This window comes from Pinus tabuliformis, chromosome 2_1 (genome assembly GCF_031772625.1).
Source record: "Pinus tabuliformis cultivar Carrire ecotype Pingquan chromosome 2_1, CPIR1, whole genome shotgun sequence".
NCBI classification, from domain to species: domain Eukaryota; kingdom Viridiplantae; phylum Streptophyta; class Pinopsida; order Pinales; family Pinaceae; genus Pinus; species Pinus tabuliformis.
Genome location: NC_142299.1, coordinates 528,645,977 through 528,664,532, shown reverse-complemented (window position 1 = coordinate 528,664,532; position 18,556 = coordinate 528,645,977). Strand labels below are relative to the sequence as shown.

Sequence of the window (18,556 nt, the reverse complement as noted above, 5' to 3'; positions counted from 1 at the left end):
CAAATGCATAATTATAATATTGAATTAAATTGCATTATATAAGAATCTGACCTTATAATCTACAAGATTTTCAATAATTTTCTAAAATTTATGCAATATCAGTATTTTAAAAAATTATATTCTGAACACAACATATGATATATGATATTTTAATTGACAAATTTATAATAAATTAAATTATCAACCACTCAAAAATAAAATAATTGAATGCCAATAAATTTAATACTTAAACACCCTAGATATAATACTTTTCCATATCACAAAAAATAAAAATAAAAATAAAATCCAAATAATTTTATATTAGAGATAGCAAAAAAATCTGGCCAAATAACCTACAATAAATCTATACACATCTAAAATCATTTATCTATCTTTCGGAATTGCTAAATCTAAGAGATATCAAAATAATGTGGCAAAATGAGCCATTATAAATCTATAGAAATAATTTCATTTATCTTCTAAATTGTGTTATTGTTATTTATAACAACTTTTCCTCACATTAACTCTTGAAAGAATGTGGGCAGATCTCAAAAGTAAATTGGCAAAATAAATAGGCAGAAATCCATCTATCTTGTTCAGTAAAACAACTTGGCATCTAATAGGTGCATGCTTGTACTCCTTTAAAAAATGGGTCCATCAGAAGTTCTGCAGCAGAAGGCCTCACCGGTGCTGCCGCCAGGCATTTTTCAATAAACTGTCTCATTTCTTGATTGGTAACCTTTTCCAATGCTGCAGGCCTTATATCAGAACTCACCTTCTTATAAATTTGAGCAACGCTACGGCATTCACTATAAGGAATTTCTAAAGTAACCATCTCCAGCAAACACATGCCGAAAGAATAAATATCTACAAGCTCATTATAATCCTCCTCATATAATTCTGGGGCCATGAATTCCGGAGTACCGAGGACAGTGTGTGCACAACGATCATTTCCCAGTGTAGTGGCAAGACCCAGATCCCCAATCTTCAGAACGCCACTATTGCCATTCACAAAAATATTGCTGCAATTTAAATCTCTGTGAATTACACAAGGGTCATGATTATGAAGATAATGCAATCCTCCCAGTATCTGAAGTGCCCAATTCTTCAAAGCCTTCATGGAGACATGACGGTGCTTCTGGCGGTACTCTCTCAGAGTGCCTGAGGTACAGACCTCGGTAATGAAATTCACATGACTTGTCTTTCTATCCAGCCATTTCAACAGACGGACTTCTGCATAGATCCTCTGTATGGAAGCATCATCTAGGTTTTGCAGAGGCACCTTGTTCCAAGCAACCTCAATACCTTCTTTCTGATCAAAAGCTCGGTATACCTTCTTCATGGCACCACGGCCCAGCAAATCTTCATAGCGACCATACCTACCAGTGGGATCCAGTTCCACAAAAGGTTCCCTGTCCTTATCACAGGTGTCATATTCTACACTAGGCATTTCTCTACCTCCGGTAAAGAAAACCTAGCCCCAGAACTCCAAATTCGGTTCCTCTTCTAATTTGAATTTAATAAACAGAAACCCTTGCAGGGCTATAGGAAGACACAGAAATGGAGATTTTCCCTAAATTCGGAAGACGAACAGACAGCAAAGACAGAAGACTTTGCTTCCTGTGGGATTACTGACGACACTGACAGCATTTTCGCTCCAGAGATACTGAAAAAACAGAGCCGCCAGATTCAGAAAGCTACCCAATAAATTGAAGTGTAAAAATCAAAATTGCCAGGCAATCTTAAATCAAACCAGGAAATCCAAAACCCTAGTTCTACACAGAAACAAATTCTGTTGGTAGAAAAGAAATCTCGTAAAACTATTTTGATAAACAGAATCCTCGAAAAATAAGACTCTGAGCAGAACCATTGCAGTGCAGAGTTCCAAACACAGAGATCAAGAAAAGCAACCTTATAAAAACAAATAGGAGCATGGAGAAAACATACCTGTCTATCTGTAACCACAGAAATCGCTGAGTCTGTTCTCGTTAACCGAAAAAATATTTAGGTCGATAACACGCAGAGCACCCTGAGGATGTGAATAACAGACGTGTATATATATACTTGAGGTTGCGTTTGACCCAGAAATACCAGCTACGCATAAATATCTGTCTGGATAATTATGGGGACTGAATATTCCATAACTGAAAGAGCATTGACACGTTCAGAGTAACTGGTTGGTTATGAGCGTTTCCCAACTTCCTGGATTGCTTTGTTTTTTATGTGGTTTATTGCTAGGTTGGTGATAGATTTTGATTTCATTGAATTATTTTCGTTGGTGATAGATTTTGATTTCATTGAATTATTTTCTTTCATAAAACAAATAGATGAAATAGATGACATTTAGTTTAACTGAGAGATGGAATAGATTGCTCTCATAAAATAAATAAAATTTATTTTAACAGAGAGATAGTGTTTTTTTAAGAATATCTGGATATAGATGAAATAGATTATTCTCCTAAAATAGATAAATAAAATTTAGTTGAATTGAGAGATAGTGTTTTCCGAATATATATATATATATATGTTTTTTTAGAATATATAAATATAGATGGAATAGATTGCTTTTCTAAAATAAATAAATAAAAATTAGTTTAATCGAGAGATAGTGTTTTTTTAGTGTATATATATATATATATATATATATATATATATATATATATATATATATATATATATAAAAGTAATTTTAATTAAAAATTTGGAAGAAATTTTTATAAAATTTGTTTAAGTTGTTTAATTTATAGAAATGGAGTGTTTCTAGAGATTTTTATGGTGCTGAATTTATTTATGGATTAAAAAACATATTTTAAATAATAAATAAGTCAATCTGAAAAAAACAATTTCATCTACTAGCTACATTGTGCCTTTATTTAGAGAAAAATGTGTAATTATTTTAAATTATTTAAATTTTTACAAAATTGAAAATATTTATTTACACTTTTATAGATTTTAGTAGACTTGAAATTGTTGTGTGAAGGCCCCTCCCTTGTCTCACAATGAAAAGAGTTTCATACATCTATTTGATTTTAAAAAATAAATTATTATTGTTATCATTATTATTATTATAAGTTAATAGAATTTTCTAGATGTTATATGAATACAATATAATCCAATTTATCACAACCTTAAAGTGGAAAAAAACAAGAAGAGATCATTAATGTTGATGTGATACAACTCTCTTTGTTCTTTAAAAGTTGAACAAATTGTTAGTTGTCATATTTTTTATGGTTAATTTTAGTTAATTTGTATTGTACATTGCCTAGGTGTACATTTAAACATATAATGTTTGTTAAGATAAGGTATGGTATAACTTCTATGTATTGATGGATATGGATAAGTCGTTTAATCTTGTAACAAACTTTTTTTAATTATTGAAATATAATGATATAGAAAGTGAGAGTTCACATTAGTTTAGGTCTATGATAATAAAAAATAAATAAATAAACAAAATAAAAATAAAAAAAATCATGATCTAGGTCGATTTGGAATTGGATGAAATCCCTAAGGATATTTTTCCACCTTTCAAGAATCTTAGATCATGATAAAATTGTACTCGTGCATAATATTTGTTGTGAAATTCTTATATCATTGTAGTTAAAAAGAAGGCTTGACTACAGCAATATTACTTTACAATAGCATGGATGCCAGGATCTTGGATGGAGTGGATGTATTATCTTGTCCATATCTAAATCTGGGCTCTTAATAAAATCAAATGCAAACACATAACCAACTTTGCATCTAATCAAATATGTGATGTAGCTTAACATTATGAGATTGTTGAAGCATGCAGGGGGATAATGAGTGTAGAGGGATCATTCAAGGACCTCAAGGAAATTAGAAAATAAAATTCACTTGGGGATTAGGCCATATATCTAATAATGAGGTCGAAGCCCTAGCAATGTATCTAGGAATCACTTTCTTAAAGAATATATGGTAGTGTGATGTGGTGAATGTTGGAGACTCTCATTATTATAAGACCATTGAGCCAAAGAAGAGCTCCCTTCATCCCCACCTTCTCTTGCACATTTCAAAAATAATCTTACTCCTCCATGCCTTTGATCAAGCTCATTGCTTTTAGATTAAGTAGAAATAAAACTCTCACATTGATCAAATAGCCTACATACACTGTATTTTTTAATCTCATTGACACAAATTCTCTTCTTTGCATTTTTTTATTTAATACCCAAGGATTTTTCATCTCATTGGAGCATTCATAGCCTAAGTACATCATTTTTCAGACTAGAAATTCATTCCTTAACATCATAATCACTCAACACAACAATAGTTTCCTCATACATTGAAAGGTGAGTTTCCTCATACATTGCACCTTTCATCCCATTTGCCTAACACCATTTCAAAATGAAGAGAAAGTGAGGATGATTTCCACTTAAACTAAGAGGAATTATGAGGAAGAAAGACATCCCCACCAACACAGTGCCCAAAGAGGGATTAGTCAACATATCCAACCCAAGAAGTTATTCAACCATCCAATAAGCCTAGATATTAAGGGGTATGGTTCAATTCAAGATGAAGCTAACTAACCAAATCAACTATGCAACATAATGTTTAAGGGGTGCTACCCTCTTAAGGGCCCAACCTTCAACCAACCAACTCAACTAGGCAATCCAATGTTTGAGATGTGCCACCCCCTTGGGGTCCCATCTCATTGACACAAATTCTCTTCATTGCATTTTTTTATTTGATACCCAAGGATTTTTCATCTCATTGGAGTGTTCATAGCCTAAGTACATCATTTTTCGGACTGGCAATTCATTCCTTAACATCATAATCACTCAACATAACAATAGTTTCCTCATACATCTAAAGGTGATTTTCCTCATACATTGCACCTTTCATCCCATTTGCCTAACACCGTTTCAAAATGAAGAGAAAGTGAGGATGATTTCCACTTAAACTAAGAGGAATTATGAGGAAGAAAGACATCCCCACCAACACAGTGCCCAAAGAGGGATTAGTCAACATATCCAACCCAAGAAGTTATTCAACCATCTAATAAGCCTAGATATTAAGGGGCATGGTTCAATTCAAGATGAAGCTAACTAACCAAATCAACTAGGCAACACAATGTTTAGGGGGTGCTACCCTCTTAAGGGCCCAACCTTCAACCAACCAACTCAACTAGGCAATCCAATGTTTGAGATGTGCCACCCCCTTGGGGTCCCATCCTTTTAGGGGCACCTACATTATTCTATCATTTAATCATGTGAGTTACATAGCAAGGCATGTCTTTCTATCTTGGAGTTTGTGCATATCCATTTTATATTATTTTGTAACTTTTAGTGACATACATACCTAGATTTTGGAGAATTTGTAAGTCTATAAGGCCTCTTGGATTCATTAATAAACTGAGGAAGCTTTTTTTTATCTTCTCCATCGCTTATCTACTTTTGGATCAACTTCAACTTCATCTTATGATTTCTTTATCTCTTCGATCAAATATAGTTCTATCTTGTGGACTATTTATCTAGCTCTTGTTTGCAACTATCTATTTCTAACCAAGTGAAGCCATTGATTATGGCCCATATGGAAGTTTCTTCCATTTTAATGGGTTAGAGACATTAATTTATCCATTCTTTTATATTTTTCACACTATCTCTTTAAGGAATTAACATAAAGTATTGAAGGTTACTTAGTGGTCCTTAGGGAAATGCAATTCAAACTTACCATGGAAACTTAGTAGACGAAGGAACGGAGGGAGCAAGCTAACTCTAAACTTGATGGCGTTGTCAGGAAGAAAGAACAGCTTTACTTGAACATTGTTAAACATACTTTGGCTCCCAAAAGATTAGGAAAAGGAGGCTAAGTACACCTTTCTTGATATTTTTGATACATAAGACCTTCTTATTTATCTAGTTGACTTTGTAGATCTCTCTCTTAAGGTGCTCGTTAGAAGTTCTTTCAACTATCAATATATAGAAAGCTCTTAAAGAAAATTAATTATTGCAAATGTTGAAGATGTGAAATATAAGTTAATTTAATTTACTATTTGATTAATAAATTATATAATTTTACTTCTTTTTATTTGGTTAGATTGTAGAACATATCTCTACAAAGTTGTGAGAGAGATAATTCAATCTATTTTGATAATATAGAATTAGCTAGTCAAATTAAACCTTCTACTTTAGTATGTTTAAGAAATGTATTTTTATTTGATAAATAAGATCATAGTTCGATTTGGAAAAAATAAAAGGTAACAAATAAAAAATAGTTACTACACATGAATTATTTATTTATTTAAATAATATCTTAGATATAAACAATAAAAGTCAAATACATCAAAGTTTCTTAAGGATTAATGATAATTCACAAGGAAAACTTCATTATAAAGAATTACATATAAGAAACCAATATAAATGGAAACAAGTAGTAAGTTTGTTTATTGATTTGATGAAGTTTTCTATTTCATTTATACAATCATATTATTTTAATTTTGGATTTTATATATTAATTCCAAATTTCATATCACAAGAGCAAATAAGAAGTATGATGACTTTTCTTTTCTCTTAGTAAAAAGCACAAGATCAAATAGGGATATGTCCTATCTTTTTGTTCCACATTTTATTTTTATTTTTTTATAATTAATTTAATTTAAAATTTAAAATTTAGATTGCTTCAATTCTCTAATTATTTCCATGTTAATATTTCTTTAATATTCTTTTGAAATCTACATTCGATATTAAAGGTTTATAATTTAGAGAAAAAAATAATATTTTTAATTAAAATAATATATATTAAAATTAAAAATTTATTTATAAAAATTTTAAAATAAAACATATAAAAATAATTATTTCAAAAAAATGTATAGAAAAAAAAAAAAAAAAATCCTACGTACACGTACACAAAATAATGTGTTTTAATAATTATGGTAAAAATAAATGTTTTTATTATATTATTTAAATTTTTATAAAAAAAATAAATAATTAGAAATTATGAATACTGAATTTCTAAATTTTATCTAAATATATAAATTAAAATATATAATAAACATTAAAAATCATATTATATATATATATATATATAAACAACCAAAAAATATGTAGTAAATAAATAATATATATCCACTTCTAATCTAAACATAAAATAAAATATATTGCATATATATTTGGGAACAAATTTAATATTTTAATAAATTTATATCATAAAAGTATTGGAAAAGATGCATATTCATAAAAATATTAAAAAAATATTTTAATAAATTATATATTTAAATCTATATCATAAAAATACTGGAAAAGATGCATATTCATAAAATATTTGTTTGGATAATTACCGGGTCTCGATATTCCATAACGGAAAAACAATCACACATTCAAAGTGATTCTTTCGTTATGAGCTTCTCCAACGTATTGTATTGTTTTGGTTTGATAATGGGTAACAATGTGTTGAAAGGTAGATTTTTACACAATTATTTAAATGATTAAAATTGAAAATATTTATTTATATTTTGTAATTTTGTAATTTATAGTTTTATAAATTTTAGTAATAAAGTAGTATATGTAAGTGGTTTTTTATTTTTCAAATAAGTGTGTTTAATTTTATTGGATATTATTATTATCATAAGTTTTTAGATGTTATAGGAATATAATTTGTTAGAAAAGCATAATTTTAAATTAGAAAAATTGAGGAATATTGAAAGAAAAGATTATCAATGTTGATGTGAAACAATTTTGTTTATTTTTTATAAATTGAACAATATATTTTTTTTTATAGATTGAACAAAAATGTCAGTTATCAAATTAGTTATCATATTTTTTTCATAATTAATTTGTATTTTACGATGATGTAGGTGTACATTCATATATTGTTTGTTAAGATATGTATAATTTGTATGTATTGATGAGTATGGATAAGTCATTTAATCTTGTAACATTTTTTTTTATTGAAATACAATTATATTAATTTTTACTTGATCTACGTCAATTTGGAATTGGGTGAAACCCCTAAGGACATTTTCCCGTTGTTCATGAATCTTTGCTCATGATATAACTTATGCATGATTTCTTTGTTAGATACTTATTTTATTGTAATTGTAAAGAAATTGTGTCTACAACAATATTAGCTTATTGTAGCATGTATGTCATGATCTTGGATGGGGTGGATGTACTGCCCTCTCCAAATCTAAATCCCAAATCTAAATCCAGAAACTTCATTCAGTATAAATATGTGGCATAACTTCACATTATAAGATTTTGAGGTATGTAGGGGGATAATGAGAGTAGGAGGGCCATTCAAGGACCTCAAGGAAATCATAAAATACAATTTTCTTGAGGACTAGACCATCAAATTAATAATTATTTTGAAGTTTTAGCAATGTATCTAGAGAAAAATTTTAAAATTGTCAATCTAATTGGAAATCATCTAAAAAGTTCAATGAGAAATATTAGGTACAAAAGGATGTATGATGTTATTTAACCAATGTATACAATTTAGAATATCCATCCACATCATACCTAAGCCCCATGGGTTGCATATAGATGGAGGCAAAAAATGTATATTTTAATTTCAAAATATGTTCATCAAATACAAATTTGAGTCTATTTCATTTTAAAAAAATGCAAAAGATGCATTTTTTATATCAATAATTTATGCTGTAAAGGTTATCAATTTGAAAAACTAAACATGTTCCTATTCTTTGCAATTGGTTATGCATATGCTTGTGATATAAGAGGAACTATTACAACTAACTCAGAGAAAAGCAATTGATTGTAAGGTATTTATTTTATTAATATGCTTGAAAATTAAATATGGATAGTGTCCTATGTTGTTAAAGAAAAATATTATATTTACATACATTTAGAATAGAAATAAAGGATAAATATTAGAGTTACTAGCAATTTATAATTTTTTAAACTTACCATGTATCAAAGAACAAAGCTAATGGTTGAATTCTAATAATTACATAGAAACAAAAAGACAAATATTAACATTATTAGCAACTTGTAATCTTTTTAATTTACCATATAACAAATAACAAAGACATTTGGAATCTAGTGGTTGAATTCTAATCATTGCAGAAGACAAAACAAGAACATTACAAAAGATGCATTTTGAATATGGAAATTTTATAATATGAATTTGAGAAAACTAAATTATGTTTCCATCCTTTAAAAATGGGGTTATATATATATGATTTTGATATGTACAGGACATATGACAATTAATAAGGGAAAGACAATTTATTTAAAGGTGTATATAGGTATATGGTTGTGATATGTATAGGGGCATATGCATATTAATTAAGGGAAAGACAATTTAAAAGCGGGGGTAGTCATATGGTTGTGATATGTAAGGGGGTATATAGCAATTAATCAAAGAAAAACAATTGATTGTAAAATATTTATTATATAACTATGCTTAAAAGCAGGAGCCACTGTCTTATGTTATTATGAAAAGAGAAATATTATATCAACATAAACTTATAATAAAATAGAATCAACTATCAATAACTTATAATTGTGTATATTTATTACATAACTAAAATCTAATTACAAATAGCTTATAATAAAAATAGAATCAATATCAATAACTTATAATTTTGTATATGTATTACACAACTAAAATCTAATTAAAAATAGCTTGTAATTTTGTAAATGTATTACACAACAAGAATCTCATTAAAAAGAGCATTTGGAAATTCAACTTAAATTCTAATAATTGTGGAAGAAAAATGGGTACATAGTAAGTCTAACCATGTCAAAAAAATATTACTCTAAATCATAAAGACTGTTTTAATATAAATTGGTGGTTGTATGTGAAAGTAAAAAAATCGTGTAACATGTGCTATGCTGCAATACTCAGTTCAAGTGTGTAGTTGGAACCATTGAGTTCCTTTTAACTTCTCAAAATTTGTTTTGCATGTTAACTCTTGCTTTAAGATGTCATTCTAATACTTTACACCACCAGAAATTTCTAAATTCCTTATGCTACCTATCAACGACATAGCCATATTTTAGAGTTTCTACTAAATGTTTCATATTATGTGGTTGAAGTAGCTTAGCCTCTCCTACATGCCTTATTTTAATTTTGGATTATGTCTTGATTCTAAACAATGGATTCAATTTCCAAATGCATAATTATAATGTTGAATTAGATTGCATTATATAGAAATCTAACCTTATAATCTACAAGATTTTCAATAATTTTTCTAAAATTTATACCATATCAATATTTTAAAATTTTATATTCTAAAAAAAATATATAATATATAATCGACAAATTTTCCAATTTATAAAAAAAAAAAAAAAAAAAAAAAAATTACCAACAAATTAAATATAAAATAATTGAATGGCAATAAATGTAATACCCATAATGTTGTATATAAAATAATTTGAAATAATGTGAAAACTAAGAAACATCTAAATAATTTTATCTCAAAGATTTTTTCATATTACAAAAAAATTCCATAATACAAAAACTGAAAAATAAACAAATAATTTTATTTTTCACTCACTATTCAAACACCCACTAAACATGATACCTATCCATAGCTTTCCAAATTGCAAATTCTAAAACATATCAAAATAATTTGGCCAAATAGCCCACTATAAGTATGTACACGTGTAATATCATTTATCTACCTTTTCAAATTGCAAGATCTAAGAGATCAAAATAATATGGCCAAATAGCTCCTTATAAAGCTATACACATCTAATATCATTTATCTTCTAGATTGTGTTATAGTTATTTATAACAAAATTTTCTTCACAATAACTATTAAAATAAGTGTAAATATAAAGTTTCTTAATACTAACTCTTATGCAAAAAGTAATTGATAAAATTAAATATTAATAATAAATTTATTTTTATATATTAAACAAACATCTAAATTAAACATACCTTAATATAATTTTAAATTAATATAATATTAAAAACTATATTAAAAAAAATTAAGTCAAAATTCTATTCATTCATCAAAAAAGAGGTACATTGATTTCAAAATGTAGGTAGTCTTACCCCGACAAGGTTCGTTGACTATTGCGATCAACATATGACAAAGAAACAAAAGAATAGCTAGAGACGTAGTCCACAACTTAGGAGGCCAAAAGCACCAAAAAACATATAAAACAATAAAAACACCTATAACCATGCTCAATCATATGAAGTAATAGAAGCAAGATTGTTCATAGTAGTCCCTGGAGGAGGAGGAGGGCGGAAGGGGCACTATGCATGCTCTTTGAAGTGCACCATCCATGACTCCAACTTCTCCACTTTCTCTATTAGCAAATTATTACTGTAGCATACCACCACGACTCATTCCTAAACATGACATTGGAAGTAATGCATCTTGTTCAATGTAGCAGTGAGTGCTACATGTTCTTCATGCTACACCCTCTCAAAGGTTTCCAGGCGGTCCAATATAGACGGGATCAAATCTCAACAGTTATCCAAACAACAATGATGTTTCGTCATTACTCCACGCCCGGGTCATCTCACTTTCCCTTGGTTTCCTGTGCCCCTTCGCCATGTCCCCCCACCCCTCACCGAAATCCGCGAGGTGCCCCCCCCCCACAACCAACCGACGAACCACCATGACCACCACGAGCCCCAGAAGCCGCCCGACCTCCTTTGCCAACAATGTGACCACCCCAACAGAGCTTGGAGATGCCTCTTCCACCGTTTCCACTTACAAGTGAGATCCCTAACCACCTGGATTGGCAGAAACTTGGTTCTTCGGGGGGAGGGAACGAGCATTGCCCAGTTATGAACACATCGTAGCAAGGCCAACGACACCAGGAAAAGGTAGAATGAGCAAGAAAATACTAACCCACACCCGAATTATGACTACAGGGAAAATCCCCAACCACGCCATAAAAGCATTAACTAGTCCAGCGAGGGAAGCTGCTAGACACCAAGACCCAGTTTGATGGTGAAACATTTAATCACCAACTCGCAGATTCCAACCCCTCGCAAACAACGCACTGCTCATACTCCCTTAGAGAAGACACCCCACCATCACAGGATACCTTTACAAATGCAGAAACCCATGGGAGAGTCGTTTAGAAGAGGAAACCTACTACCCTGCAGATATAGACGAGAGCTAAAAGTTTGAATACCCAGCCACCCACAACAAATCTCGTAGGTTTGATCCAGTTACTATGCACCAGACCCTTATCCCTCTCAGAGAAGCCTGAGGCCACACACGATAAAAGAAAGCAACCAATTCAATTACCATGACATTGGGAGGGGGCACCGGCGGCAAAAGCACCCCCAATCCAAGGCAATATGTCAAACATAGAGGTTCACACTGCTATCTGAGCTCAAGCATCATTTAATGAACTACCACAATAACCAAGCCGCATGCCATAATAGAGGTGCACCACCTTCCATATACCCTCGATGATTGTAATAGCCTTGGTGAAAATTCCACGTAATAAAAGTTAATAATAATAACCATCGTTGATGGGACATGTATTTCAAGCTGAATGTTGGGCCAGACATCCTAGGGTGTGTTCATTTGGTTGTTTATGGCTAAGGAAATTGGAAAAGCCAATGGCTAAGGCTTTGGAAAGGAAAAATGGCATTTTTGGCATAATTATTTATGAAAATAATGGAAATTAGGAGAAAAGGAAGTGAAAGGTCGTAGATTGCATGTGAGGAGGAAAATGAAGGAAAATAATAGAAAATGAAGAAAATAGAAGCCTCACTCATAAAAGGGCTTCTGAGGACCAGTTCATGGCTTTTGTTGGTTCAATGTTGGAGCTCTCTCATTATTCTCTCTCTCTTTCTCTCATACTCTTGGATAATTAGAGTTTTTCTTGGAGCACTTTAGCATCGAAACAAGAAAGGAAAATAAGGCAATAGGAAGCAAAGATTAAGCAGGGAAAGGAAGGATCAAGCAGCTACAACAATCTTCATTGCAGGTATCTACTTGCATGTGTGTTTTCCTTGCTAGATTTGGCATGCATGGGATTGCATGTGGTTCTTTTCTACCATGGCATAGGTTTTTCTAGGTGCGACAGTATTTTCAACCTAACCTTGTCATTTCCTGATATCTTTGATGAGATGGGTTCCCTCATACGGTTTATGTGAGATGGCTAGATTGGATTTGAAGATAAGTGGGGTAGATCTCTGAATCGAAAAGCACATGGCCTGAGTGGTCCCTAAACCAGACTGAGGATAACGAAGCCACTGGCATAGTAACCCCTAAACCAGAATGTGGGTTGTGTAAACCCAGATTGTGTGTGTCAATGGGCCTAGGAATCCTTGTCGGTGAATGGTGGGATATACGATAAATCCAAGAGGTGTATTTTCTCTTCGTTAGCCCTAGTGATCCTGAGATGGGATGCATGGTAAATCCTGGAGAGTATGTCTTGGTTTAGGGCCTAATGATCCCTAGATCGGACTGAGGATGCATAGGAAATCCTGAAAGACTAGGAGGCACTCAAATACCTCACGATGTAGGCAGAGAATTCCGATGGAATCCATGTTGATCGGTGTTTTTGATGTGTTCTATGAGTCCCACATTCATGCTTGGAATATGGCACGGGGGTGATTGGATGAAGAGATACTTGGCTTAACCAATCTATGGTCGGGTGGAACGTGGTAGTCCCATCTCTGGTTGGTTTATTGCTTCATTAATGAGAAATTCATTCCCTTGACTTTTATGTGTAAATGTCTATTGTATATGTGGATTTTGATGGTTGATATGTTTATGGTATTTTTGTTCCTATTATGCTGGTTATATGTATATTTTATGACAGTAGCTATGTATGGCTCTCAGCATGTTCTTACTTGTATAGGAATGGATAATGTGTCTATGACCTAATAAATGATAATGCAGCAAATGACATGAGGAAGCAATGGTTCATAGCGATTCTCATATAAGTATGAGGTCCCTACACTTAATTTTGTTGTTTACACTTCTAGGTTACATGTTGATGATATGTTTGGAGAAATGCACTTAATTTTGTTGTTTACACTTCTAGGTTACATGTTGATGATATGTTTGGGGAAATGCATGCCATGCCTGGTAGGGGTCTAGTTATGGTCCTTTTTAGCTTATTGCTTTTACATCATTGTTTCCTTGTATTTTTACTGATTCTAAGCTATCATACCATTATGGGCAGTCACCGAGGTCGCTGGCATAGCACTGACAACTTTTGTCTCTAGTCGTTGGAAGGCAAGCATGTGCGAGTGACTTTGGGTTTTTGGTCGCTCCCTTTCCCATAGCATGAGAGTGACTATGGCCTAAGAGATATAGAATAACAGTGAGACCCAGGGACAGGCTATCTGAGTGGCTGACTTGTCTCCTGAGGGTTTTTTTATGATGTTGGATGATTGTGTGTGACGTTTCTTTGATTCCACTTCCTTTAGGTCACATAGGCATCGAATACGATCATAGTATCATCTCGTCTCATGTTTACCCCATTGGGCATGGTTAATTGGGTGGATGTGGGACTAGGTTGTTCCTAAATGTGGTATCAGAGCATGGTTCAACTCTCGGACTGGATGGGTGGTGTGCATTGGTCATGCATGCATGTCAGTTGCATGTGTGCCTCTTACACTTGCCCTTCATGTGCTTGTTGCATATGCTTGATGATTGACTACGGTTGTAGTATGGTTATCATGGAGAATTTGATATTGATTTCATGAAATGTAATTGTCATGAGTATGTGGTCGGTTTCATATGGTTATGTGTCACTTACCTGTTGATTTTATGTCACCTACTTACATCCTTGTAGGCTAGGTTACATTCTTGAATACTTTGACTACATGTATCAGCCTTGTAGGTTGATTACAAGAACTCATCGCTTATGTTCGACTACATGTGTTTATGTGTATGTGTAGTTGGTTAGGCATTGCTTATGCATACTGTTGGTTGCATGTGGAAATATGTACAGTGGAGTAATGGTGGTTGTCATGCATGAGGTCATATCATGCATTGTTTATATGGCCTTGCATGGATGATCGGACCCTAAGTAGAGTGATGCTTATGTGTTGATACATTTATTTGCTTATGTCTATATGTTGTTATGATTATTTTATACATGTATCATGTTGATTTGGTAATCTTGTATACAAGGTATCCTCCCCGAGCTATACTAAGGTGCATTGATTTACTATGATTTTGTTTATCTGAAATATTATGCATTAGATAGAGGGTGATTAACCTGTTATAGAGTTTTGAGAACCCAACGTTTCGAACTACCAAGTGAGTCCATCATCAGGGGATGCGTCAATAGATATTCTTCAGATATTAATGATGTATCCATGAGCTATTTTTAGGGTATATATATAGGTTATTAAGGAAGGATATGAGAAATTAGGTTGGCCATATTTTTTATATTTTTAATAATAATAATAATAATAATAATAATAATAATAATATTATTATTATTATTATTATTATTATTATTATTATTATTATTATTAATAATTAATTTATTTATTTATTATTTAATTTATTTATTTATTTATTTATTGTTGTATTTAATTAGCTAATTAATAAGTTAGATGGGTGGCTTAATTAATTAATTTATTAAATAGGTTAAAGGGATAAATAAATTAATTAATTAATTTTATAATTTATAGATTTAATTATTATGTTTACTAATTTATTTATATATAAAATTAATTATTTTAAATAATGGTTTGCTTGATTTATTAATTTGTTTAAATTAATTATTTATTTATTTATTTGTTTTATTTATTTTATTATTATTATTATTATTATTTATTTTTTTATGTTTTTAAGAGTTGATTAATTAATATTTTTTTATTTATTCTTTTATTAATATGTTTATTAATTTGATTAATTAAATAATTAATTGATAAGTTATAAATTAATTACCTAATTTTATTATTTGATGATTTAATTATTATATTTATTACTTTTATGTAAAATTATCAATTACTTAACTACTTTATTTGATTTAATTAATTAAAAGAATAGATTGATTAAATTAATTTTATTATTTATTATTTATTAATATGTCTATTAATTTATTTCTTTTTTACTAATTAAATTATTTATATTTGATTAGTTAGTTTTATTTAATTTATTTATAAAATTAATTAATTTAATTAATTAATTAATCTTTGTAGGATTGGTGAGATATTTTTGCTATAGAATTATCTATAATTCTTAAGGTTAATTTTTAATTGTTTAGATTTATTAGGAATTATAGATAATTCTATAGCAAACATATCTCACCAATCCTACAAGGATAAATTAATTAATTTAATTAATTAATTGAATAAATAAATTAAATAAAACTAACTAATCAAATATAAATAATTTAATTAGTAAAAAAAGAAATAAATTAATAGACGTATTAATAAATAATAAATAATAAAATTAATTTAATCAATCTATTCTTTTAATTAATTAAATCAAATAAAGTAGTTAAGTAATTGATAATTTTACATAAAAGTAATAATATAATAATTAAATCATCAAATAATAAAATTAAGTAACTAATTTATAACTTATCAATTAATTATTTAATTAATCAAATTAATAAACATATTAATAAAAGAATAAATAATAATAATAATAAAATATTAATTAATCAACTCTTAAAATAATAATAATAAATAAATAAAACAAATTAATTAATTAATTAATAATTTAAACAAATTAATAAATCAAGCAAACCATTATTTAAAATAATTAATTTTATATATAAATAAAATTAGTAAACATAATAATTAAATCTATAAATTATAAATTTTATTTATTTATTTATTTATCCCTTTAGCCTATTTAATAGATTTATTAATTAATCCACCTATCTAACTATCTAACTTATTAATTAGCTAATTCAATACAATAATTAATTAATTAATTATTAATAATATAAATAATAATATATGATATTATTATTATAAATAAAAAATGGTTGACGTAATTTCTCATATCCTTCCTTAATAACCTATATATACCCTAAAAATAGCTCATGGATACATCATTAAGATCTAAAGAATATCTATTGACGCATCCCCTGATGATGGACTCACTTGGTAGTTCGAAACGTTGGGTTCTCAAAACTCTATAACAGGTCATTCCTCCTCTATCTAAAACTATCCTCACCTATATGGATTCATTATTTAATATTATGCATTGCAAGAAGAAATATCAAATGGTTAGCAAGATGGTTGACTACAAAGACTCTCCCTATGAATCTGAAGAGCAGTATGGTGTTGGGAATCCTTCCGATTTGGTTGTTACATTAAGTAATTAAAAGGAAGAGATAAGGAGCAGTAAGGCAGATAATGACTGGATCATACAGGCACAAGAGAAGCAAGAAGAGGTTAATGCTATCCTTCTTAAGAGTTTGTCAGAATTGTAGTGACAAGGGCCACTTCGGATTAGCCATGGGCATGAGGATGAAACTAATGGGTCATATGGAAGAAGGCCTCTATAGTATACCTAGGGGGGTTATTATGGGGTATAGAGGGAGGTACCCAAGGGAATAATGTAATAATGTGATAGGCCATAGTTAAAAAATAAAGTGGTTAACTCGCATCATGTAATGGACCACAAGTAGTTAACAATAATGTGATAAGCCCATTGTATTAGATATATGGTATTGAGAGACCCATGATATTGTATGTATGAAGCCTACCACCTGTAATAGATCTGACCTGCAAATATATAAAATTAGAAATATGCCCATAAATAACAAGATCTGAATATATAAATGCTTCTCTTTATTAATCAAAACCCTTCAGGTTTGGTAACACCATACAATCACCCCTTAAGGAAGGAGAACACTCCATAAGCCATATGTTTTCCAATACAATAATCCTTCACATCTATCCATGGAGAGTCTCTAGCCTCTATATAGGCTTCATACATACAATACCATGGGTCTCTCAATACCATATATATAATACAATGGGCTTATCACATTATTCTTAACTACTTGTGGTTCCTTACATGATGTTGGTTAACCACTTTATTTATTAACTATTGCCTATCACATTATTACATTTTTCCCTTGGGTAACTCCCTTTGTACCCCATAATATCCCCCCTAGGTATACTACACAATCCATACCCAAAATCATGTTATACGATCCAAATGGAAATACATTCAAATGTGTTGTTGTAGGCATACCATTTAACTCAAATGCGCAAGCTCTAACCAAAAGGTGAAATCTCTTCTTTGTGCCTGTAGCCAACTGTACAAACCAAGATTTTGCATGCACTTATTTTCTCAAACCATACTTATCCACTATGTCGGGGTTAATATCACTATAATTAGATCATGGATCAATCAAAATAGAAACAACTTGATCACAAAGCTTAGCATCCATATCAATGATAGATTGTTGATGATCTGCATGCTTGTTATCTACAATAGTGTAAATCGGAGGAATGTTATGACCAACATCCCCAACTATATGCACCTCCTGAGCACTATAGATCTGGGATCTACCATCCTGATATTGTGTACAATCCCTCTTACGATGATCCTTGCCACATATCCAACACTGCAACGGTGTTCTACCATCACCTCTAATATGTTGCTCTCCATGTCCCTTCTCAACTATATTAAACTTAGTGTAAAGGAGCATATGTTTCTCACTTGTATCTTGAGGTCTTCCCC

The 18,556-nt window shown here is 30.4% G+C and overlaps 1 pseudogene; it reads right to left on the bottom strand.

Annotated features, from left to right (window-relative positions):
- Positions 1-595: 595 nt before the first annotated feature.
- On the bottom strand, positions 596-1,429 carry LOC149201303 (putative serine/threonine-protein kinase WNK11 pseudogene; annotated as a pseudogene).
- Positions 1,430-18,556: the final 17,127 nt, after the last annotated feature.